The following is a 27,950-nucleotide window of genomic DNA, read 5'->3' as shown; positions in this document are numbered from 1 at the left end:
GTGCATAGAAGTCAGGCGCAGGAGAGCAGAGATAAGTGGACATGAAACACTTTACTGAGGCAAATTGTAAGACCAGAACGCAACAGCGTCACAAAAACAAATGCCCAAAACAAGTAAGGCAGCACAAAGTACCACAAACAAAGTACAAAGTACCGGCTGCCACATAACACGGGTACACATCAACCCCGGTGCTAACCAGCCGGAAGTGTGCCAACCTCAACAATACCCCACACAGACATGGAGGGAACAGAGGGCTAAATACACATAGAAATTATGAGGAGACGTAAACCAGGTGTGCAGGGAAACAAGACAAAAAAAAGGAAAATGAAAGGTGGAGCGGCGATGGCTAGAAGACCGGTGATGTCGACCGCCGAACGCCGCCCGAACAAGGAGAGGGACCGACTTCGGCGGAAGTCGTGACAGGTAGGCCATCATTGTAAATAAGAATTTGTTAAATAAAGGTTAAATAAAATAAAAACAGACCATCAAACTTCCCTGTCTTTGATGTATGACTACATGGGACAAGAGACTGGCTGTACTAATGCACTAATCACATTGCAGCACATGCTACAGATTTGAGCCTCAGATCCCTCAACTGGTAATTCATTACGGGGCCCAAGCAGTTTGGACACCAATTGCATTTAACCATAGCTAGTTGTTTCTACATTCACAACAAGTAATGAGTTACCACTGGGCTTAATGACATTTGGGATGCTGCTTGGGGGATTGCAATTTATCCAATCCTTCACGGAGTGCCAATAAATCCCTGTAACTCTCCCCATTCTACGTCCTTTGCTTCTGAACCTTTTTCCTATTAACAGCCATGGTATTGGCAGTCCCCAGCCCCAGTCCAGATATTACTGGATTATTACTTCCATTGCAGTGCTTTGTTTCTGGGCTAGAAATGCCCAGAGGGTTAGCGCTATAAGCTGTTGAAGTCGATTAGGCGCTTACATTGACCTCACCTTATCAATGTGGCAACCCCTGGAGCTGCATGTGCTCTGCTTTGTCTAAAGTGAAAACACTGCACCTAATTTTCTTTGAAAAGAACAAAAGGGAAATGTGTGGGAACTGCAAAAAGAACAGCAGCACTTTGACATTTTCTAATCAGCCATTTTCTTTCCACCAGCATCCGTTCTCAGTCCTCAGACTTCAATTGTCAGACTGACCAATAGCTTCTACCCCCAGACCATCAGGCTGCTGAATAGCCACTAGGCATCTAACTGTCCCCCCCCCCCCCCACACACACACATTTGTTTTAAAATATGACCTATACATTTGGCGGTTCGGGGGGGGGGGGGCTTGATTGGCCCTTTCGGGGGAGCCTCGTGAAACTGCGCTACAGGTTTTTCTTAAGTCATGACCGGTATACACCCACACCATTCCAACACAGAAAATCTGCTTTTTAACATACCTAATTGCATTTTTTGGAAGGAAAACTATTTCACTCATATTGTAAGTAATTATAGGTCATATTTCATAGACATCTGGAAACACTGTGCTGTTACTTTAAGCCATGGAAGCTCCTCATTGTAATTCTCTGTACTGAGTGCTGCTGGAGTCCCTGTACAGACAGGACAGAGAATGGCCTTCAGAAGTGATAAAGCCATGCTCCCTGAGGAGTGGCCGAGGGAGCTACTGTATGAACCACAGGATGGAAATTGACACTGCTGCTGTGTGAGAGGTGAGGGATGCGTCTACTTTTTAAGCCTTATCTGTTCCTAAACAGAAATATATATGTTGGAGGAGGAAAAACATGTTTCCCATCGAAACAGAGCTTAAAATATATTCTAGCCACAACAGGAACCCGCTGCAACTCACGTCAGGTAAACAATAAACTAGTATTTTCTGTCGACTTAGCAACAGCCTTGCCGAAGACAGTCTCCCTGGTCACAAACAACACTTGCATGGTTCATTCATGTTTCTCACTCACAATGTGTCACACCAGCGAGATGCTGAACAGACTCCTGAATAAAAACAAACAAAGGTAATGAGAAATGTTACCTATAAGACTAAAACAAAATCAAAACAATCTGCCTGCCTGCATGGGGGTTCCCATGGTAGCTAGCTTCGTTTTTACTATTATTCCACAGAAAATGTATGAAACAGATTCTGTGACATATGTTGAGGGGTGAAACCATGCATCACAATCTCACAGATGACTTGCTGCCTCAAGGAAATGTGTGTACATGTGGTCTGAAACTAATCAAATCAAAATAAACACTGTAAAAAAAATCTTACACACATTATACATCCCTTCACACAATCAGAATCAAACTTAGAGATTCTCTGATACTTTTGCAGACTTTTTAGCCAGTAGTTCTGAAAGTAGCCAAAGGTGTTCCCCAATAATTGTGTACTACGTCACATACGTGCAGATCAGTGGCGAGTTTAGCATGTACATTTTGGTGGGGCAAACAAACAAAAAATGTGGGGATGCATGGCAGCAAAGCCACTACACAACACAACACTAAACAATACATTAATTGCACTATAACGGCGACAAACCGTGCCCACAAACTGTTAAGGCCTGCATAAAGTCCAAACAGCAGCCCCAACACCTTACCACTGCTACACCTGACTATCAGCGGAGCCTTGTCTGGCAGTGAAACAGTTCATTCAGCCTCATTTACTGCCTTTAAAAAAACATGGCTGACTTGCTTAAACAAATGTGGTCTCTACTGATAATTGATATGTACAAACTATGGCATAAGGGGATGACAAGCGGATAAGAGGCAATCTGTAATTTCGATTAAGACATTAATGATTGAGCTAGGACGTACGTAGTCAATATAACTATTTATGCTGAACTTTTGAAATGTACAGCATCAAAATTCAGAACAAGGGCCATTCTTACAGTGTTCTCCTTGTACATCAAGTCAGAACCGTATGATAAATAAAGGGGGCATGTAAGCAGACAATGAAAGCTCTTATAATATTTGATGATTACACTTCTCTAAAACAGGTTATAGGCTACATGTGTACCACCAAGTCAGAACATTAGGCAAAATTAAGAGGGGAAAATAGACCAAATTATTATGGTGAAGCACATGGGCTACTAACAGCATACTACATAACATACACATATTACTTTCTTAGCTACAGTAAACATATCTCCCAGGCAAATTACATGATTTATGCAGCAGCATACAAGACATTTTTGGACTCACTTTGTTGTGCTGTGCTCACTTGAACAGGAACATGGCGCGGCGGTCCTTCGTGGGGAAATTTTGTCAGTAAAATCTGGCATTCTCTGGATTTATGGTGCTTTCAAGATAAAAAAAACAAGGTCGAATCATGATGACATCAGTGATCTTCAGGTCAGCTTTAGAAAGAGGCCAGATAACTTACAATTCCGAGTTGGATGACTGTTCAAAAGGTATTTTCCCAGTCTGAGCTTTTTTTCCCCGAGTTCCCAGTTGGCTTGAACTCACTGAATTCAGATTTCCCAGTTCCGAGTTAACAGTTGTTTTGAGCACGCCAGAAATCATGCTGGATTGACAGCATGGCCAATGTTGAAAAGAGACCCTTAAACCCAGACTTGGGACTATACAGCCACTCCACTGAATAGCAGGCTAGTGATTGCTTTGCAATGCTTAGAGTTAGCCATTGATTCCTTCCAAACCATTCATTGTTGAATTTGCTATTTCCAACTTGTTGTGTAATGTTTATGTCCAACGGCCAATGAGCACCGATACGTTTTATCTATAATTTCTATTCATTATTTATCTTCATATGACAAGGATTAAAAAGTTTTTGCTAGTAGATTGTTGACTTGATTCATAATGATGACTGCTAACTAAGATTTTCAAAGTAGGATGTTGACATGGGTAGTCCAATCAAAGCTACTATTAAAGCTACTATTATTCTGTGACCAATGACCTTGAGCCTTCTTGGATGGACACTTACAATGTAATTCTATGGCATCACCAAGGTGCTTGATTTTTCGAGCTCTACCCTTAGATCTGGCAGTGACGTAGTGTCCCAATAAGAGACAGAACACTGAGCCAATCACGGTGCAACTAGAGAACATTACTAACCCCTACGCTCCGTATTTTTCATTGGCTGCCCCACCACCACAGAAAGCACTGAGCTAGGCTGAAACACCTGCATTTTGGAGCTGCCTTACTCAAGAAAGCAAAAAGAGACCATGTTTGCATGCAGCTTTATTAACTCAATGATTTTTTAAATATATTTTTTTACATTGTTTCCAAACTGATATGTGACACATATTAATGCCAAAATAACATGCAAAAAAAAATAAACAGGCAACACTGTTGAGGCTCAGCCCCACCTGCCCTGAATGACGGGTCGCCACTGGTGCAGATAAGTACACCATGTCATTGCTCTCTCGCTCTGCTGTGTCCCCTGAGCCATTGGACCTGCCCTGCAACCTCATTGGATAATCCTGGGAAGGCCTCTTGCTAGCTGGCACTCAAATGCGAGGGGCTGAAACTCATTGTTAGAACTGAAATTGCTAGAGGTCTCGTGTTGTGAAATCTAAGGAAAATGTCAATACACAGCTTCAATCTAGGGATTTGGTGGCTAATTGAGGTAAAACAGTAATTCTGTTCACAAATTATGCGTGTGAACTACACATTGATACATCCAGCACCAAAGTGGGAGGTTTAAAAATACTCTCTTAGTCGCCAAAGTACCGGAGCATGTCTGGGATTCTGTTGCTTTTTCACAACAGCATGTGCTATATGGGATTAGATATGTGCATGTTATTGATAACTAACCAGAAAACAGTTAACTCCTTGACACAGAGTTTTCAGCATGTCTAAGTTTCATGCGCCTCAGAATGAGTGGTTTTACTAATAAACAGCTAAAGTCATCCCTGGATGGTTTATTTTTTTGCAACTTCAAAGCTTGATGGGAAAAGCTACAAGCCATTTCTTACACCAATTTTATGTTGATAGCTATTTCCACAGAGAAACAGGATCAACAGTAACCACATCATACTAATGGACCTTTCCCAGACGTAGAGCTCACACAAGTACTGACCATGCCCACCATTATTACATTGATACAAATGAGTACTGACCATGCCCACCATTATTACATTGATACAAATGAGTACTGACCATGCCGACCATTATTACATTGATACAAATGAGTACTGACCATGCCCACCATTATTACATTGATACAAATGAGTACTGACCATGCCCACCATTATTACATTGATACAAATGTGTACTGATCATGCCCACCATTATTACATTGATACAAATGTGTACTGATCATGCTCACCATTATTACATTGATACAAATGTGTACTGATCATGCTCACCATTATTACATTGATACAAATGTGTACTGACCATGCCCACCATTATTACATTGATACAAATGTGTACTGATCATGCTCACCATTATTACATTGATACAAATGAGTACTGACCATGCCCACCATTATTACATTGATACAAATTAGTACTGACCATGCCCACCATTATTACATTGATACAAATGTGTACTGATCATGCCCACCATTATTACATTGATACAAATGTGTACTGATCATGCTCACCATTATTACATTGATACAAATGAGTACTGACCATGCCCACCATTATTACATTGATACAAATGTGTACTGATCATGCTCACCATTATTACATTGATACAAATGAGTACTGACCATGCCCACCATTATTACATTGATGCAAATGTGTACTGATCATGCCCACCATTATTACATTGATACAAATGACCATAATGGAATAAATGGGTTAGACTTTCTGGTTGTTGCAAGAAAGGTTGTAGAACATGAGAAGTCTGAGACCAGAGTTCTTTAAAAAAATGTGACCACATTTAAAAAATAAATACCATTATCTTTCCAAACTATGAATTCTTCTGTAAGTTGTTGCTTATCTTTAAAACTGAATATAGCTATGCTTATCATTGGCAGTACAGAAAGATGTGAAAACCATTTTCTCTGCTGTTTGCTTTGTGAAAGATCCAAATTTGAGAGTCTGAGAGGATGAAAAACTTGGAAGACTCTTTATTTTTATGTCCAGTACATTGGCGTGGAACTCAATGATTTTCCAAAGCCTTTCAACTTGGCAAAGCTTTAGAGCCATGACACTGTCAACACAGAACCAGGAAGTATGTTTTGTAATCTATCAATGTCAAAGAGGCCATCAGAAGGATTACTGTGAATTGTGTCTCCTTACATCTTTCTGGTGCTTATCTCCATTCTACTCAGGGTGCCTTCCAACTCTTCGGCAGCAGCATGGGGAGCCTATAACCAAGCTCTGGTGCTCTGTCTGACTGGCTGCACACACACATAGCATGCACTCGCACACACACACATACACACAAACTATAGAAAAAAAAGAGAAGAATTCTTCTCTCAGCTGGTTGATTGTCAGTAACATTATGTCCTCCTAACATCATCCAAGGACTCCCTGATCGCGCAATTCACTCAAATAACAAGGGGTTTTGGTTCCCATTTTCCTCTTTGATGTGTTACACTCTGATGTGGAATTGTTTTTAACACGTGTGACAGGATCCACTTATCTGCCAAAAGAACGGGATAGACTTATTTCCCAGAGTTATAGAACTCCCTCCTCCCCTCCCCCAATGACAACTTTTGATGAGGCCTACCTCTCTCAAGTGTGTTCCAGAATAGGCATCTCAGGCAGTAAAGTGGAGATGGAGTTTATAGCTAAATCTTAATAACAGAAGAGATGATCTATCAATACACGTGTCACACGTGGGTGAGAACCCCGAGCAGACAGGGCCACGACCCACTAACAGCTCCTCCACCTCTATTATGGTCTGTTTTTGTCACTTAATATCCCAATTAAAATTAATTACATGCCCAACAGAGTTTCTAATGGGAAATTCCTTGTGGATGAGCAAGCTATTTCTCTCCCCCCATTCTATGGGAAATTCTCTGGGGAAACAAATGTACTTGAATCTCTCACTCGGTGCAAAAAGAGATCTCAATGATACAGTGAAGGTCACTATTTCCTTCTCCAACTGCTGTAAGTCTATCTACATTACAAAGATTATGACAGCACAGTTCAACTAGTTTCCACTTTATTACCATGTCATTACCCTTTTATTCTGCGCTGTAAAGTGCTTCCAAAGACAGTACGATTGAAAATGCAACCCTCTTTGCACGATGGTGTTTGAGCAAATTAAAACATGTTTATCAAAGTGAACACTTCCTCTCAAACGATGTGGTGGGGGTGGTGGTATTAGAGACATTTATTTGACGCTGCTTATCCCTTTCAGGGGTTGTGATGTGTCCAACTCTCCCTGTAATGAGAAGTGACAGCGTGGCTGCAGGTGGAGCTCACAGAGAGACTAGTGAAGAGTTAGGGAGCGGAGTAAATCAAATGTGCAGCAGATTCACGAGTCTGCCAGGTTAATGAAGTAAAACCAGATACAATAACAACAAGTTTACCTACAGCCCCAGGAAGTCTGCATCCAATTTTAGACCCAGCAGGGGGTTTTTATGTATCACAGCCTAATTATGTCCCAAGAGGAAGGACTTTGATGCTAAATGCCATTTTTCTTTCATTTTGAAGACGACAAAAACGTCTTTCTCCCTTGGAGATTATGCACATTGAACAGTGGTTTAATTGACTCGGCACCACGAGAATCAATAGATTTATACTAGGTGAGGTACTGTACGTGAGAACCAATACAAGGTTAGAATTCTGATGAGAGCATACTGTATATGAATGATCCTGTTGCAATTGTAGAGGTATGGTCTATATGATAACATCTAATTCATTTAGGGCAACAGGATAGTTAATAGTCAACAAGAAACTATAAAATAGTTACAATTATAACTACAATTATCCTCTGAAGGCAATTAAGTTATTTAAATGACAAGGCAATACATTCTCAGAGAACATTAGATACTTTATAAAACAAAGATGTATTAAACAACTTTACATTTCTTTGTCACCAGAGGATTTTAGCTCCACGGATATATCATTAGACTATTAGTGATTTACATTATTTGGATGGCTCACAACTTCCTTCAGCTAAATCAAGACACACCTCAACCATGTCATTTTCAGTCCGTTTATGCTGTTTCTTGAGTTTTTGAGGCACTTTGTGTGTAGTCCATCAATTCCTATGGAGAATCTCCTTAGCTGAGTCGCAGTCATCATCACTCTTCATCGGGACCCTGCTGGGTTTGTGTCTCCTATAAGCTGTCTGAGTATTGTCCTGGGCATTGTCCTACAGTATCCTGGAGGTGTGAAATTAATAAAAGGGAGGAAGGACTACTTCTGCTTGGAACTTGCTGTTAGTGGTCCCCCTCTTCCTGTGTTCTCTGGCCAGTGAAGAGAGGTCCTTCTATTGTGCTTAACGTCTGGCGTGGATGTGTGAAGTTGACGCTCCTCAAACCAATCATTACAAATCCATACACACTATTGAGAGCAGTAAAATGCATTAATGTGCACGGTTACCCAATTTCAAATCCTTTGAATAATGTCAAAGTAATCATCATAAATGAACATCTGGGGCCTATTCAGATCCACACCAACCCCATTTATATATCAATGTTAAAAAAGGAATTCACAGACATGTTGATGCAATGTAAGTTATAGAATGGAATTGATCAAATGATATCCAGAGCCATACAATATATTTTGAAAAGGCTCAACGGTCCAATTTGTCCCATTTGTCCCAAACCCATTGTCAAGTCACACCCCAAAACATTTTTAGCATTTGATTGACTGGCTGATGAGCCAATCCCAGTGCTACGGTGGATAGTAACTGTCACTAACTGATCATGGAACATGATATTCATAAGACACCAACCAACAATGAATAGTTCAAATCAAGTCAAATCAACGCTTATTGGTCATGTACACCAATTAACTTTGCAACCAACAATAAATAGTTTCACCATACTGTATGACAACACTGCATGAAAAGCTGGAGGAAGAGTGGAAGGTCTGTATTTTCAGCATTGTCTCAAACATAACACAGTAAATGTAAATCTGGGACACTCAAATTAGTTTGATACTGTATATATTGTTTGGTATGGTTACATAAGACATCTCATCACGGACAATTTTGGAATATTAGCTAATTAGCAACTTTGCAACTTTTTAGCTACATTACACGCTAGCTAACCCTTACCCTAATCCTAACCTTAACCCCTAGCTAACGTTAGCCACATAGCTAAAGTTAGTGTTAACCACCTAGGAACCTAGCTAACATTAGCCACAACAAATTGGAAATATCATACAGTTAGCAAATACTTAACATTTCATACGAATTGTAATTTGTAACATATTATACGAATTGTAATTCGTAACATACAGTGCCTTCGGAAAGTGTTCAGACCCCTTGACTTTTTCCATATTTTGTTATGTTACAGCCTTATTCTAAAATTGATAAAACAGTTTTTTTCCCCTCATCAATCTACACACAATACCACATACTGACAAAGCAAAAACAGGTTTTTAGAAATGTTTGCTAATTTATAAAAAATGTAAAAAAGAAAAATAACATTTACATAAGTAGTCAGACCCTTTACTCAGTACCTTGTTGAAGTACCTTTGGCAGCGATTACAGCATTGTCTTCTTGGGAATGACACTACAAACTTGGCACATCTGTATTTGGGGAGTTTCTCCCATTCTTCTCTGCAGATCCTCTCAAGCTCTGTCAGGTTGGATGGGGAGCGTTGCTGAACAGCTATTTTCAGGTCTCTCCAGTTTGATCAGGTTCAAATCTGGGCTCTGGCTGGGCCACTCAAGGATATTCAGAGACGTGTCTCGAAGCCACTCCTGAATTGTCTTGGCTGTGTGCTTAGGGTTGTTGTCCTGTTGTAAGGTGAACCTTCACCCTAGTCTGAGGTGCTGAGAGCTCTGGAGCAGGTTTACATCAAGGATCTCTCTGTACTTTGCTCCGTTCATCTTTTCCTCGATCCTGACTAGTCTTCCAGTCCCTGCCTCTGAAAAACATCACCACAGCATGATGCTGCCTCCACCATGCTTCACCGAAGGGATGGTGCGAGCTTTCCTCCAAACTTGGCATTTAGGCCAAAGAGTTCAATCTTGGTTTCATCAGGCCAGAGAATCTTGTTTTAGGTGCCTTTTGGCAAACTCCATTCGGGCTGTCATCTGCCTTTTACTGAGGAGTGGCTTCCGTCTGGCCACTCTACCATAAAGGCCTGATTGGTGGAGTGCTGCAGAGATGTATTGTCCTCCTGGAAGGTTCTCCCTTTTCCACAGAGCAACTAGAGCTCTGTCAGAGTGACCACTGGGTTCTTGGTCACCTCGCTGACCAAGACACTTCTCCCCAGATTGCTGTTTGGCCGGGCGGCCAGCTCTAGAAAGAGTCTTGGTGGTTCCAAACGTATTCCATTTAAGAATGATGGACACCACTGTGTTCTTGGGGACCTCCAATGCTGCATAAATGTTTTGGTACCTTTCCCCAGATCTGTGCATCAACATTATGGGGATTGTGTGCAGATGGATTAAGTTTTAAAATTCCTCATCAATTTTAGAATAAGGCTGTAACGTAACAAAATGTGGAAAAAGGGTCTGAATACTTTCCGAAGGCACTGTATCATACGAAATGGATGCTGGATATCCACAAATTAACACATACCATAAGAAACATAACATAATTGTCCCGGATTTACATTTATTACGTCTACCCTTGAGTCAAGGTTGGTTTTTGAAGTTTAGACTTGTAGCTGTGACTAACAGTACATACCAAGACTCTTCAGTTAGCCTGCAGGAAATCTGAGACCCTGAAACACTATAGGTACTTTGGGATGTTCAGAGTGAATAACAAGGAGTGTCTCTCTATTCACCCCTTGAAACTCAAGGTGATACAATACTGAATATGCTTTCACAGTCTTGATTTGATGGTCATTGCAGATATCCCTTGGACGTTTTTCCAGTTGTGATACTGAGAAAACAAATTAAGGCTGTGAAAATTACAGTGACTTCACAACATGCATGGTCACTCCTGTAACAACAAATCCATGTTTTACACTTTTTTCCAACTGGAACCATTTTAAGGTTAACACATTTACATTTACATTTAAGTCATTTAGCAGACTCTCTCATCCAGAGCGACTTACAAATTGGTGCATTCACCTTATGACATCCAGTGGAACAGCCACTTTACAATAGTGCATCTAAATCTTTTAAAGGGGGGTGAGAAGGATTACTTTATCCTATCCTAGGTATTCCTGAAAGAGGTGGGGTTTCAGGTGTCTCCGGAAGGTGGTGATTGACTCCGCTGTCCTGGCGTCGTGAGGGAGTTTGTTCCACCATTGGGGGGCCAGAGCAGCGAACAGTTTTGACTGGGCTGAGCGGGAACTGTACTTCCTCAGTGGTAGGGAGGCGAGCAGGCCAGAGGTGGATGAACGCAGTGCCCTTGTTTGGGTGTAGGGCCTGATCAGAGCCTGGAGGTACTGAGGTGCCGTTCCCCTCACAGCTCCGTAGGCAAGCACCATGGTCTTGTAGCGGATGCGAGCTTCAACTGGAAGCCAGTGGAGAGAGCGGAGGAGCGGGGTGACGTGAGAGAACTTGGGAAGGTTGAACACCAGACGGGCTGCGGCGTTCTGGATGAGTTGTAGGGGTTTAATGGCACAGGCAGGGAGCCCAGCCAACAGCGAGTTGCAGTAATCCAGGCGGGAGATGACAAGTGCCTGGATTAGGACCTGCGCCGCTTCCTGTGTGAGGCAGGGTCGTACTCTGCGGATGTTGTAGAGACAAACACAAATTGATATAGTGTCAGAGTGTGTAGGTGGCAAGGAAGTCAGGCGCAGGAGAATCAAACCGAGTGTAATGGAGTTATTTAATAGCAATAAACAAAACATACTCCAAACACTAAATGTAACAATAAACAAAATGGGTACGAGACCCGTCGCGCACCAATACAAAACAACACAACACAACACTGAATAACAAACAATCTCTGACAAAGACATGAGGGGAAACAGAGGGTTAAATACACAACAGGTAATGAATGGGATTGAAACAAGGTGTGTAGGAACACAAGACAAAACCAATGGAAAATGAAAAATGGATCAATGATGGCTAGAAGACAGGAGACGTCGACCGCCGAGCACCGCCCGAACAAGGAGAGGCTTCGACTTCGGCAGAAGTCGTGATATATAGTTTCTATAACTCCACTTTATTCTGTTGTGGGTACAATAACATGAGAATGGGTTTCAAATTTACCTGCGCCATCTCTGTCTCCATAATTTTTGAGTTCATGTTGTCAGACTCACTCCGAGGTACTTGTTCACAATGGCATTCCAATTCAAAGTAATTATTTTTGACAAATGTGCACCCAGAATACCCTTGTTTGTGCCAATTAAGGAATAAAATGTCTTGGAAAAGTTAGGTATTTTATTAGATTCCCTACAGTTTCAGTTCAAGGGTAAAGAAACATGGTGTTCTGTGCATGGTTTAGATCTTACTCTGTAACTGTCCAGAACAAATTAACACTAGCATGAAAAATAGAGTAATGACAAAGTTTACATTTACATTTAAGTCATTTAGCAGACGCTCTTATCCAGAGCGACTTACAAATTGGTGCTTTCACCTTATGACATCCAGTGGAACAGCCACTTTACAATAGTGCATCTAAGTCTTTTAAGGGGGGTGAGAAGGATTACTTTATCCTATTCTAGGTATTCCTTAAAGAGGTGGGGTTTCAGGTGTCTCCGGAAGGTGGTGATTGACTCCGCTGTCCTGGCGTCGTGAGGGAGTTTGTTCCACCATTGGGGGGCCAGAGCAGCGAACAGTTTTGACTGGGCTGAGCGGGAACTGGACTTCCTCAGTGGTAGGGAGGCGAGCAGGCCAGAGGTGGATGAACGCAGTGCCCTTGTTTGGGTGTAGGGCCTGATCAGAGCCTGGAGGTACTGAGGTGCCGTTCCCCTCACAGCTCCGTAGGCAAGCACCATGGTCTTGTAGCGGATGCGAGCTTCAACTGGAAGCCAGTGGAGAGAGCGGAGGAGCGGGGTGACGTGAGAGAACTTGGGAAGGTTGAACACCAGACGGGCTGTGGCGTTCTGGATGAGTTGTAGGGGTTTAATGGCACAGGCAGGGAGCCCAGCCAACAGCGAGTTGCAGTAATCCAGACGGGAGATGACAAGTGCCTGGATTAGGACCTGCGCCGCTTCCTGTGTGAGGCAGGGTCGTACTCTGCGGATGTTGTAGAGCATGAACCTACAGGAACGGGCCACCGCCTTGATGTTAGTTGAGAACGACAGGGTGTTGTCCAGGATCACGCCAAGGTTCTTAGCGCTCTGGGAGGAGGACACGATGGAGTTGTCAACCGTGATGGCGAGATCATGGAACGGGCAGTATTTCAAGATATTTACGAAGGTAAAACAACTTGGGAGATCTACTAAACTGATGACAACTTGGGAGATCTACTAAACTGATGACAACTTGGGAGATCTACTACACCGATGACAGCTTGGGAGATCTACTAAACTGATGACAACTTGGGAGATCTACTAAACTGATGACAACTTGGGAGATCTACTAAACTGATGACAACTTGGGAGATCTACTAAACTGATGACAACTTGGGAGATCTACTACACCGATGACAGCTTGGGAGATCTATGCTGATGACAATGATGTTTCATATTGATTCTTACCTTTAATGATAAACTGTAACAGTCAAAATGTCCTAAAGTCACCCCTACTATGGAATGCCAGTTCAGTTCAGGTTGGCATGCTATCGTGAACATTTTATTATTGACCTTAAACAGATCCAAACATAACATAGCTTCCAAGTTATGTGTTGAATGACAAGGAGAGATGAGTATCAAAACACACAATCATTCCCAAATCAAACTCCACAAAGGAGTACATTTTTAAACATCAAATTGAGGGCGCAGTTAATTAACCTTGCCGTGAAGGCGGTAAGAATAGCTAAGCAATGTGGTATTTGAGAGGAGTTGATTTGAATCAAGCTGCAGATTATTATTTGTGCAGTTTTACATTCCTCTTTTTAATTAGATTCCCAGCACCCATCCATTTACACCAAATGGTCTTACGTACATGAAGTAATATGCAGTGGTGGCCGTTGATTGGGCGAATACTGGGCTGCGAGGGTTGGGGTGAGGGAGAGTTGTCAACAAAGCAGCATGACAGAAATATTATGCCAAGTTTTCAAATGACCGGTTGTTTCTTTGGGAAGATACATAAAGTGACCTGTGCATTTGAACAACAGCATAAATACACCTATTTCCCTTTTGCATGTAAAAACAGAATCACCCCAGCTGCACATGCTGCTACTGTTTTGATGACCAACTATTTTAGTGCATTGGTGAAACAAGCACAGGGAAAAGGCATCGAGCACAGATGCGACAAGTAAAAACAAAAGATCTAACTGGGGATAACTAGCATAATGTCACAAAGCATGAAGAGCTCAACAGATAACTTTAGTTAGACTTGAAATTGGCATGCGAGCCAACTGGTGTCCACTAGCTAGCATCTGATAAACAGCAGGGGAAACCAAAAACTTTGTTGCGAATTGGGCACAGAGCCATGGTTGTTTTGTCCTACTAGGTCTGCAAGAAGGTTCTAGCTAGTGTGCCTTCTGTCCTTCAACTGTTGATGGATGTAGATGTCTGGTTTATCAGGTCCCAGGCTGAGGCTCCCAATTATTATTTATTCACAAGTCCATTGCAATTTGCGCCATCTGTTGAGTAGCTGATAGAGAAGGTCTGGGCGTTCATTTCAACGCCCAAGGATGGTTCATTTACTTTTGGCTGTGAAAATTGTGATAAAATCCTGCAATCTCATTGGTGCCCTCCCCCCATTAGCAAGCAATGTAATATCTGGCAATGCCATCCAAGCGCTGGGGAGCAGGCCGAGCACCCGGGGCTGCTGTTGGCAGAGTAGTAGGTAACGGAAAAGCTTGTTTTGAACAATATATTTTTTAAATGTACACACATTAACCACACATTAATGGACATTTTAAATATAATCCATTAATTATATAATATACATTACAGTTCAAAAGTTTGGGGTCATTTAGTAATTTCCTTGTTTTTGAAAGAAAAGCACATTTTTTGTCCATTAAAATAACATCAAATTGATCAGAAATACAGTGTAGACATTGTTAATGTTGTAAAAAATATATATTTTACCTTTATTTAACTAGGCAAGTCAGTTAAGAACAAATTCTTATTTTCAATGACGGCCTAGGAACAGTGGGTTAACTGCCTTGTTCAGGGGCAGAACGACAGATTTGTACCTTGTCAGCTCGGGGATTCGATCTTGCAACCTTTCGGTTACTAACGCTCTAACCACTAGGCGGCAGCGGCAGGTGCAATGACTATTGTAGCAGGAAATGGCAGATTTTTAATGGAATATCTACATAGGCGTACAGAGGCCCATTATCAACAACCATCACTCCTGTGTTCCAATGGCACAGTGTGTTAGCTAATCCAATTTTATCATTTAAAAAAAACTTTTGTAATTGTGGTAGCACTGCTGAAAACTTGTTCTGATTAATAAAGCAATACAACTAAACTGGCCTTCTTTAGACTAGTTGAGCATCAGCATATGTGGGTAGATTACAGGCTCAAAATGGCCATAAACTCGTCAGTCTATTCTTGTTCTGAGAAATAAAGGTTATTCCATGCGAGAAATTGCCAAGAAACTGAAGATCTCATACAACGCTGTCTACTACTCCCTTCACAGAACAGAGAAAACGGTCTATAACCAGAATAGAAAGAGGAGTGGGAGGCCCCGGTGCACAACTGAGCAAGAGGACAAGTACATTAAAGTGTCTAGTATGAGAAACAGACGCCTCACATCCTCAACTGGCAGCTTCATTAAATATCACCCGCAAAACACCATGAGGCGGCGCACAATAATCCGGGTTAGGGGAGGGTTTGGCCGGACGGGACATCCTTGTCCCATCCCGCTCTAGCGACTCCTTGTGGCGGACCGGGAGCCTGCAAGCTGACGCCGGAAGTCTGCAAGCAGACTCCGGTTTGCCAGTTGGACGGTGTTTCCTCCGACACATTGGTGCGGCTGGCTTCTGGGTTATGCGAGCAGTGTGACTTGGCAGGATCGTGTTTCGGAGGAGGCATGGTTCTCGATCTTTGCCTCTCAGCGATGTGACACGACTGTAACTACCAATAGGATATCACAAAAAAAGGGGTAAAAGTACCAAAAAAGTATATTATGGAACTCTTTTGGGGGGATGCAGTAACATTCTTCCATGAGAAATTCCCTCCTTCGGTGTTCCGTTGATGGTAGTGGAAAGCACTGCCCTAGGCACCGCTACAGAATATCCCATAAGTATTCACAACTGGGTGGAGATCAGGGGCGTCGATTCTGTTGCAAATCGTTTCTTTAACGGAAGCCAACTGTCACACCCTGACCATGGATAGCTTTTTATTCTCTATGTTGGTTGGGGCGTGATAGTGACTAGGGTGGGTCATCTAGGTGATTAGTGATTTATGTTGGCCTGGTATGGTTCCCAATCAGAGACAGCTGTTTATCGTTGTCTCTGATTGGGGATCATATTTAGGCAGCCATTTCCCCATTGTGCTTTCTGGGATCTTGACTATGTATAGTTGCCTGTTAGCACTATTATTTAGCGTCACGGTTCGTTTGGTATTTTGTTGTTTTTGTTCGGTGTTCATTTAATAAAGGAAAATGTACACCTACCACGCTGCACCTTGGTCCACTCATTCTAACGACCGTGACACCAACAGAACGAAATAGGGAGGGACCTACCTGAACATGTCCAATAGAAACTCTTGTTTTGCTCTGTAAACAATATCCGTAATCAATAAACCCCAGGTGAGTGACACACTGACACATACGCCCCCACTGCTTATTTGAGACCCCTGTTTCAAAGTCACAGAGATTTCTTCTAGCCAGAATAGCTAACTGGGCATTTTTATATATGACCCTAAGCATGATGGGATATTAATAAGCATTTCGCTACACTCGCAATAACATCTGATAACCATGTGATTGTGGCCAAAACAATTTGATTTGATTGCTTACTTAACTCAGGAACCACACCTGTGAGGAAACACCTGCTTTCATTATACTTTGTATCCCTCGTTTACACAAGTGTTTCCTTTATTTTGGCAGTTACCTGTATGTCTCACTACTGTTTATTTTACCCTCCAAAGAACTTGAAATAGAAGTATTCATTTTTCTTAGATGGGAGAGGGGGTTGGGGGTGGGGGGGTAACACCATGAGGAGAAGAGAGCCGAACAGGATGGGAGGTTGTACGACAGGAGAGGGGCCGGGCCTCGTGGGAGAGAGGAACGCTAGCTTCCCTGCTGATGAATGAGGAGAAAGAGAGCAGCTAATTTGTTTTCCCGCTCTGTTTCCACAGCAGGAAACCACTGGGGACCGACTGCAGGCTAAAGCCACCTCCCTCCCAGTCATCTTGTTATCCCACTGTCGCTTCAACCACTAACATCACCACACAAACTTATCATGCCTTATTTGTGCTTAACAATATAGTCTCAGTCCAAACAATTAGTCTGTGCTTACAGAAAGTATTCAGACCTTGGTTTTTGCTCTGACATGCACTGTTAACTGTGGGGCCTTATATAAACAGGTGTGTGCCTCTCCAAATCATGTCCAATCAATGTAATTGACCATATGTGGACTCCAGTCAAGTTGCAGAAACATCTCAAGGATGATCAATGGAAACAGGATGCACCTGAGCTCAATTCCGAGTTTCATAGCAATGGGTCTGCATACTTATGTGAATAAGGTATTTCTGTTTTTTATTTGTAATGAATTAGCAAAAATGTCTAAACCTGTTTCGCTTTGTCATTATGGGGTATTGTGTGTAGATTGCTGAAGGGAAAAAAATAATTTAATACATTTTAGAATAAGGCTGTAACGTAACAAAATGTGGAAGAACGGAAGGGGTCTGAATACTTTCCAAATGCACTGTAAAGTATATTTAAAACCAAATACGTTTAGACATATTATATTATATTTAGAAGTTTTATTTTACTGGGTTACTTTCACTTTTACTTGAGTCATTTTCTATTGAGGTATGTTTCCTTTTACTCAAGTATGACAATTGGGTACTTTTCCCACCACTGCCTATGTGCATTGCATTAATGGTACTGGCACTGACCTGTATATAACTGCATTATCGGGTTTCTCCTCTTTTTTATTTTAGTCTCTCAAATTTCACGTGGGTTTTTCTTCTTATGAAATTTAAGCAGAACAGTGTAAAGGTCAGTGCTATGCAAATTATTTTTTTATTAAGTCAGCTGTCTTCATTCATTAATTTGGAGGGTTAAAAGTTCATGGGAAATTATAGGAAGATGTGGTATCAAGTAGCTAGAGATGCTTCTATCAATGATGAGGACTTGTAGACTGGGGGACAAATTAGAGTCTTTGTAATTTAACCAGCTCCAAAAGTCCCTCACACAGGGGAATCATTTCAGTTAAACCTAGGGTATTGTATCACAAAGTGACCTTTGAAGCTCATTTACTGCATTTCTACACAATTTAAAAACTCTAAAATGTGATTTGTATGACGACCCTCCCACTCTGTCTGCCGAATCTTTTATCTTTGCTCTTGCTTTCCTTAATAGGATGTCGGTGGGCAGAGCCGGGAGGGTTGTCAGCGAAATGGATACACCTTTCCCCCATTCATGGAGTAGACTCTCTCTATGCAGACACACTGTTGGATATTGGTTGAGCTATGTGGGGGGGGGGGGGTTTGTTTGCTTTGGCACCTTTCAACACCCCTCATCACATCTCTGCATGCAACCACTCACACTACTGACTACATGGGCCATTGTTAATGGTATATATGTTACTTCAGTTAATAAATAGATCTCTACGTTGTCTTTTTGTTAAGGGCTTCGAGCCGGTTCGTGACGAGTGGGGGCTTATCCAGGATCATAAAGTTGGTTCCTAGACATTTGGTAGGTAGTATTTTGTTGCATTATGATGGGTTAATGCTTATTGGAATGTGATTTGGTTTGTATTCATGGCATATTCTTATAAGTGTTTGGTATAGTGCTTTAGATGCTTTTCAGTGATTTTGGTTGTCCTGTGATGTCATTAAACAAGTGCGTTGCCTGCTAGAGTATGCCAGTGGGCCTAATAGTAATGTTGTTGGGCTTACTGGTATGAGTATTGTGTACAGCTTTTTTGAGTTGTAATGTTTGGTGCCCAGTGTTGGTTGCCTTTGTTATGGTTGGTAAATGTGCCACTGTGGTGGATGGGCGGGCAGGGACGGGCAGCGATCGGTTGAAGAGCATGCATTTAGTTTTACTTGCATTTAAGAGCAGTTAGAAGCCACGGAAGGAGAGTTGTATGGCATCAATTCTCGTGCCTGCTTCGAGTAGGTGAACCGATCTCTGCATGTATGTTTCCCACAGTGAAGCATGGAGGTGGTGTGATGGTGCTTTGCTGGTGACGGTCTGATTTATTTAGAATTCAAGGCACACAAGCTTTTCACACATACCAACACACGGGTGTGATCATTCTACAGTGGTCCATGTAGCGTACGATCAAACCAGTGTGACCAACGTCCAGTTTTGAATGACGCAACAATAAGCATTTGAGCACACTTTTTTCCAGAAACATTTGCACAAATGCAGTTTATTTTTGGATCCAATGTTCACAGAAGTAGCTACAGCATAACACAATCATCCAAACCGGAAAAATGTAGACTACATTTGTCCTAGCACTAACTGAGGAAAGATTGACATAACACAAGCGGTCATATTTTTATAACTCTCGGCTGACAGAAACTACAATAGGATTTAGCTAATTAGCTAATAACTATTTATAATTAATCACATCACGCGTGAGCTCACCATTGATCTAAAGAGTAAAGCACTTTCTAGAAATCAAAAGTAATCCGACGATGAGTAGTTTGTGCATACCGCCAAGTTTTTTTGTTGTTGCATGAACCAAAGATAATAAGAGGAGACAAGATGAGTTTGGTCTGTTTATAGTATGCATGTTGAAGGGGGTGTGTCATCTACGATCATCCACTTCCCTTCATTCACTTCCGGAAGTTTACCCAAAAGATGAGTGAACCATTCCTTCACCTCATTATAACACCTTTGGTCTGACAGATTACGTGGCACCCAGAATGCGTTGTATAATGTCAACAAACATGGCGCCACACATAGCTGGCAAACAGCTTAGCTCATTATAATCAGTACAACCTTCAAAAAGTATTGCATTGCAATATATGCAATAATCGGAATGCAATATTTGTCACCAGTAATTGAAAACGGGAACAAAACTGTAAATACATTATGCTCAATACATACATACTGTATGCACCTACACGACAACACGATATACAGAAAATAAGGAACTGACTTTGATAAGAATGCACACATGTCCAAAGTTGTGTAAGGAAAACAACAAGGCAAAGCGAGCGCCAGCAAGAAAATGTTCCAATTCTTGCAAGACTGCGCAAATATATGCATACTTGATCTGCGCAAACATGAGTGAAGTGCGGTGGGCTCTCCTGGAAGAGAGAAGTTTATCCAGCTCAGTAAAGCTGGTGATTCTCTGATCCACCTCTACGCAGACGACACAGTTCTGTATATCTCTGGCCCTTCTTTGGACACTGTGTCCAAAGAACTAACCTCCAGACGAGCTTCAATGCCATACAACTCTCCTTCCGTGGCTTCTAACTGCTCTTAAATGCAAGTAAAACTAAATGCATGCTCTTCAACCGATCGCTGCCCGTCCCTGCCCGCCCATCTAGCATCACTACTCTGGACGGTTCTGACTTAGAATATGTGGACAACTATAAATACCTAGGTGTCTGGTTAGACTGTAAACTCTCCTTCCAGACTCACATTAAGCATCTCCAATCCAAAATTAAATCTAGAATCGGCTTCCTATTTCGCAACAAAGCATCCTTCACTCATGCTGCCAAACATACCCTCGTATAACTGACCATCCTGCCGATCCTCGACTTCGGCGATGTAATTTTCAAAATAGCCTCCAACATTCTACTCAACAAATTGGATGCAGTCTATCACAGTGCTATCTGTTTTGTCACCAAAGCCCCATATACTACCCACCACTGCGACCTGTACCCTCTTGTTGGCTGGCCCTCGCTTCATACTCGTCGCCAAACCCACTGGCTCCAGGTCATCTACAACTCTCTGCTAGGTAAAGCCCCGCCTTATCTCAGCTCACTGGTCACCGTAGCAGCACCCACCCGTAGCACGCGCTCCAGCAGGTATATCTCACTGGTCACCCCCAAAGCTTCCTTTGGCCGCCTCTCCTTCCAGTTCTCTGCTGCCAATGACTGGAACGAACTGCCAAAATCACTGAAGCTGGAGACTCATATCTCCCTCACTAGCTTTAAGCACCAGCTGTCAGAGCAGCTCACAGATCACTGCACCTGTACATAGCCCATCTGTAAATAATCCATGCAACTACCTCATCCCCATACTGTATTTATTTATTTATTTAAAATACAGTATCTCTACTTGTACATTCACATGTACATATATACATATTCTGCATATCTACCATTCCAGTGTATATATATTGTAATTACTTCGCCACCATGGCCTATGTATTGCCTTACCTCCCTTATCCTACCTCATTTGCACATACTGTATATAGACTTTTTCTACTGTATTATTGACTGTATGTTTGTTTAGTCCATGTGTAACTGTGTTGTTGTATGTGTCAAACTGCTTTTCTTTATCTTGGCCAGGTCGCAGTTGCAAATGAGAACTTGTTCTCAACTAGCCTACCTGGTTAAATAAAGGTGAAAAAAAAGAAGCCTCAAACATAAATTGTCCGCAATGCTGAAATGGACTACTTCTATGTGAATTAATGAGGAGGTGGAACACACCTCATTTGAAACTGTTCGAAAATCATTTGAAATTGACAAGTTGAAACATAGCCTATAGATAATAAGCAGGCAGCGTATGTTAACTGTCCTGTTGCGTAATAATCACATTTTGGAACAGTGAGTGCATTCTGACATCACATGCATAAAACAACTCACGCTGGGGGCGACCGTTATAGATATTTGGAACTCACATGTGAAAAGGTTAACCAGCATGGCTACCACAGCATTCTGCAGCGATACACCATCCCATCTGGTTTGAGCTTAGTGGGACTATCATTTGTTTTTCAACAGGACAATGACCTAAAACACACCTTGACTGTGTAAGGGCTATTTGACCAATTAGGAGAGTGATGGAGTGCTGCATCAGATGACCTGGCCTCCACAATCACCTGACCCCAACCCAATTGAGATGGTTTGGGATGAGTTGGACCACAGAGTGAAGGAAAAGCAGCCAACAAGTGCTCAGCACATGTGGGAACTCCTTCAAGACTGTTGGAAAAGTATTCCTCATGAAGCTGGTTGAAAGAATGCCAAGAGTGTGCAAAGCTGTCATCAAGGCAAAGGGTTGCTACTTTGAAGAATCTCAAATATAAAATATATTTTGATTTGTTTAACACTTTTTTGGTTACTACATGATTCTATCAGTAAATAGCCCACCCAATTTACCTACCTCATCCCCATACTGTTTATATTTATTTACTTTTCTGCTCTTTTGCACACCAGTATCTCTACCTGTACATGACCATCTGATCATTTATCACTCTAGTGTTAATCTGCTAAATTGTAATTAGCCTACCTCCTCATGCCTTTTGCACACAATGTATATAGACTCTCTTTTTTTTCTACTTGTGTTATTGACTTGTTAATTGTTTACTCCATGTGTAACTCTGTGTTGTCTGTTCACACTGCTATGCTTTATCTTGGCCAGGTCGCAGTTGTAAATGAGAACTTGTTCTCAACTAGCCTACCTGGTTAAATAAAGGTTAAATAAAATAAAAATAAAATTCCATGTGTTATTTCATAGTTTTGATGTCTTCTCGATTATTCTACAATGTAGAAAATAGTACAAAATTCAAGAAAAACCCTTGAATGAGTAGGTGTCTGAACTTTTGACTGGTACTGTACTGTACATACAATAATTAGCTGCTACGCACTAGCTCTGCACCAGGATTAAAACTCTAGTTTATTTGATTGGCAAGTCAAACAGCAGTTACATAGCCAAAGCCATCAACTACATCCAACTTTAGCTCTGTATTGTTTTTAGAAGAAGTTGTGCTGTTTCTTGCAGCTGCTATGCACTCTCCATAAAGCCAGCTAGCCATCCATACAACCAGCCTTCCCTCCCTCTCCCAGGCGTCCGCATGGTCCTAAATTCATCCCAGTAATCCTGCTAAACTGCATTTGCCTTTAATTGGGATTGGAATGATTTTAGTATCCTATTTTAAATTGTTGGTGTGGAGCAGTGGAGGCTGCTGAGAGGAAGACGGCTCATAATAACATCTGGAGTAGAGCTAATGGAATAGTGGAGCTAGGGTATAGAAACTGCCATACCAAATTGACGCCCCTGCACTCATTCAAAATTATAACAGTATTTTCCATCTGTCCCTGCAGCAAGCTAAGACAGTGATTTGAAACTGTCAATTGTTTATATGTTGTTTGCTAAGGGTACAAGCTGAGCGGGAGAAATAGCATGTGAGGACAGTACTAGAATGTTACTGGGGGCTAAGAATCAGTGATTTTTCTTACTGGACCCAGAGGATAACTAGGCAATATTGCTTTCTTGATTGACAAATGAGTTCACCCTTGATTGACAAGTGTCAACTCATTTGCCTATTTAACATTGTAAGGAGGCATTCGACAATTACTCTGCTTAACAAAGCCTTGCGCCAAACATGCCATTAACTTTGTCAGAAGATTTAGCACAACGCAATGGCAAAATTACACCTGGGTATTGTGTAATCTAGTACATGTTTTGGTAATAGAAACAGACAAAAAGTAACAAGTTTTACACTTACTTTTGTTGAAGAAATAGTCCCTTTCAGAGTTGAACGGCAAGGGGATAAATAGGCCCGTTAACTTCCTTTTGACCTCAGAGAGCAATTTGCATTTCGGGGCCAGGTAAGAAACTTCAAGAGGTGCCAGTCCTCCAAAGTATTAGGACTTTCAACTCCCTCTGGCCTCCCATTGTCACAAAAATATGCTAACCGCCATGATGGCCCACTTCATGAGCTCTAAGACTGCCATGAAGTCAACTGCATTGAACAGGTGTGTGGTAAAGGGCCGAGGAATTTACACGTTTCTTCTCCTGTACTTTGGGAAATGGCTGGTTTGCAGAGGAACAGACATACTGTGATTTGGCCCCTTATGCTGCGCTGGCGATAGAAAATGTTCAGCACTTGAAGGGACTCACTGAAAGATAACTTTATTTTATCATCCCATGAATCAACTCAACGTAACACCTGCTTCTTTACCCACTTTTTGGAAGACTAGAAATGTGTTTGACCCATAATTATTGTGTATTGCGTACATTTTCTGCAAGCGTTTAAATTTGGAAATGTAAGGAGGCTACTCTTTGCCCTTCCAAACAAGCCTGCACCCTACTTTCAGAAGTCTCTCAGTCCAGTGTCAAAGACTGTACGACAAGGTCAACATTTTAATTATCTTAGACTGTATATTTGTAGTAAGCGCTTTGGCAGTTGTTTGTCCATTGGGCTCTAGTGGGTAAGAGTTGGAATGTTCCCAACCTTAGCGCAATTAATTGAGGCACCTGAGTATTTGGACACTTTATCCACCATGGAGTTTTACCAGCTGGTGACAAGGGACTTTGCTACTAAAGGAATAATCTACATAATTTATTACAGGTTTATGTTCCGACAAAGCTAAGTAAAAAATAAATAAAATGCATATGAAACATAATGCTCCAATTAAAAATGATCTAACTGTGGTAGTCTTATTGCTTGCACCACTATTATTGTCGTCTTCTCTCCCATACACTTCACTGAGCCGGTCTCTGAGGCCCTTAAAGGGGCAATCAGCTGAGGGCCCTTAAACGTAAAAAGCTGAGGGATTGGGTAGGAGGAATGTAACCACTCTCAAATGAATAGACAGCTATGGATGCAAGGACCGACCATCCATGATATCAAAATACATTTTTTTATAATGTTTTGAGGCTTATTTATAGTTCATTCACAAAATCATCTGTAACATTCGAGCGGCTTGGCCTACAAACTATTATGACCCCTCTATGGAAAGATGAGATTCTCTCCCACAAACGTTTTGGGATTCGTCTGAAGTCGGCATAGCCGATCTGCCAAATTCTGTACGCACTGTCCAGCTTAGACCCCTGGCTTTGACAGGGTTGACACTTTTATGAGTTAAGAGAAATGTGGAAAAAGAGCAGGTCCCTTGCCTTTGAGGGCCAGTTGGTTTATTTGTGGCTTACCTTCCAACATACAGTCCTTTTTAAGTATTACATGACAAAATAAACAACCACAGCATAGGCTACTCTGATGTCCTCAGGAAATGACATTTTAGCACCTCCATGTGGTGTGCTGAGCACTTGTTGGCTGCTTTTCCTTCACTCTGTGGTCCAACTCATCCCAAACCATCTCAATTGGGTTGGGGTCGGGTGATTGTGAAGGCCAGGTCATCTGATGCAGCACTCCATCACTCTCCTACTTGGTCAAATAGCCCTTACACAGTCAAGGTGTGTTTTAGGTCATTGTCCTGTTGAAAAAAATGATGATAGTCCCACTAAGCTCACTAGCCACTTTAAACTATGCCACTTTGTTTACATACCTTACATTACTCATCTCAAATATATATACTGTACTCTATACCATCTACTGCATCTTGCCTATGCCGTTCTGTACCATCACTCATATATCTTTATGTACATATTATTTTTTATCCCTTTACACTTGTGTGTATAAGGTAGTAGTTTTGGAATTGTTAGGTTAGATTACTCGTTGGTTATTACTGCATTGTTGGAACTAGAAGCACAAGCATTTCGCTACACTCGCATTAACATCTGCTAACCATGTGTATGTGACAAATAAATTTGATTTGATGTTATGAATTTGTAAAATGTATGATATGTAATGAATTCTAGGTAGGTGGCTAAAGATAGCTACCTAGCTAACGTTAATTAGGCTAGGGGTTAGGGTTAAGTTTAGGAGTTAGGTTAAAGGGTGAAGGTTAGGGGAAGGGTTACCTAAAAGGGTTAAGGCTAGGGTTAGCTAAGAGGTTTAAGATTAGGGGAGGGTTAGCTAACATGCTAAGTAGTTGCAAAGTTTCTAAAAAGTAGTAAGTAGATGAAAATATGTAAATTAACTAAAATGCTAAAGTTGTCCGTGATGACATTCGAACTCGCAACCTTTGGGTTGCTAGGCATTTGCATTATATGCCCACCCATCCACCCTACTTTAGTTTTTGCCTTAAGTAACCATCTGTCTTATGTAACCATACCAAACGTAACCATACCAAACGTATTATACTAGTTTGAGAGTCCCGGATTTACAATTACTATGTTACATCTAGTCTATGAGACCAGGCTGTGTAGTTAAGCTGCTTCCAAGAGATTGGAAAATTCAAAGATATTAGGATGCTGGGGCTATTTAAAATCAACAATTTGGTATATCCAGGCCTCCCCCGCCCGCCCCAAAATCTTGAGTAATTAGTAGGTAGAGACTCTTTGATGAAGAATTTTGGGTGAATAGCAATACAGTAGCATCCCTCAAATCTCTCCTATCCTTTTGTGCAGCAGGGTGATTATGCCTTTGTAATCATTCTATGCCTGTAAACATGACACAAGTCTTTTGTTATTCTCCCTTGGTTCGAGGGCGAGGAGATCAGACATTCTGGGCTTCAAGGAACAAATTAATTTCCATGGGTAAGTCGTTGTAGGCCATGCTGTTATTTGCTTGAAATTTCAGAGGGAATAGGCCCGTTTACACTTGGATACTTAACTGATATTCCATCTCCAAGCACAAGAAGAAAGCAATCTGAATCATCCTTCATTTGAACTTGCTATTACAACCAAATGAACAAACACTCACATTGGTCGAAATTCAAAGCCACAGACACAAACAACCTATTCTCCCAATTGCAAAACATCCGAGGAGCATGTTTGGCTACTCTAAACCACAGGTTCTTAAGGGAGACAAAAAATATGGCCGGTTCTACTCCCAAGGACCGAGCATCGGAAACGCTCTTAGGGCCATGTCCATCGTATGATAATGGAACCTTTCCATCTTCTCTCCACACCAGCTATGAGCGCCCTGCGAGTGCAGCTGTCACCGTCAACAGTTCTGCGCTGCACGATATAATCTATTTGGACGCCCTCCTCCTCCTCCTCAGCAGCCTTGAACCTCCCCTCCACACTTCAACACATCACAAACAAAATGCACTAACAAAGACCTGCACATCAGTCAACAACATCGATGCCTTCCCGACTTCTCCCTCGCTCATTCTTATGCATGAGATCTGAGTTTAGGTGGGGAGGCTGTGAGAAGAGGTGTGGAAGAGAAAAAAAGGGGGAGAAAGCGGCCATCAGCGTGAGATGAATTTAATCCTCTGCAGGCCAGCATGTGCACTGGTAGCCCCTGTTAATTAGTCAACGTCAAGACACATTAAGAGAGGTAGAGGGTGTTGCGCTCTGGCTGGATGGGGTTCAATCACTATGACTTTCAGTGTCAGGTAAAAGGAGCATTTGATGCAGAGGACAGGAGAGGTTGACAGAGAAAGATGTTCATTTGGTCACATACTCAACAACATGCTCTCAGCAAATAAGTTTATTTTTAAGTATGGAAGCAATTGAGCAATGTCATTTTTGAAAATGCATTATTCAGTATACTCTTATTTATCATTCTAAAATCTCACACCTTTGTCAACACAAACACTGCTTTTCTGTAAATCATGTCTGATCACAAAGCTTGTGTCTGTGAGGAATATAGCCCTCTATTCAACACTACAATGTTAAGTGGTTCAAAGTGCAAACTTATTTCCTGTGGAACCAAAACAACTGAAAAGGTGCTTATTTATGACATTTCCAGTGTACTATCTAAAATATTAGAGGAGGAATTAAACCAAGAGTCAATAAAAGCATCCACAAGATAACTGAACCTG

Source organism: Oncorhynchus nerka, linkage group LG28 (assembly GCF_034236695.1).
Source record: "Oncorhynchus nerka isolate Pitt River linkage group LG28, Oner_Uvic_2.0, whole genome shotgun sequence".
NCBI lineage: Eukaryota > Metazoa > Chordata > Actinopteri > Salmoniformes > Salmonidae > Oncorhynchus > Oncorhynchus nerka.
Note: the sequence above shows the minus strand (reverse complement) of the source record.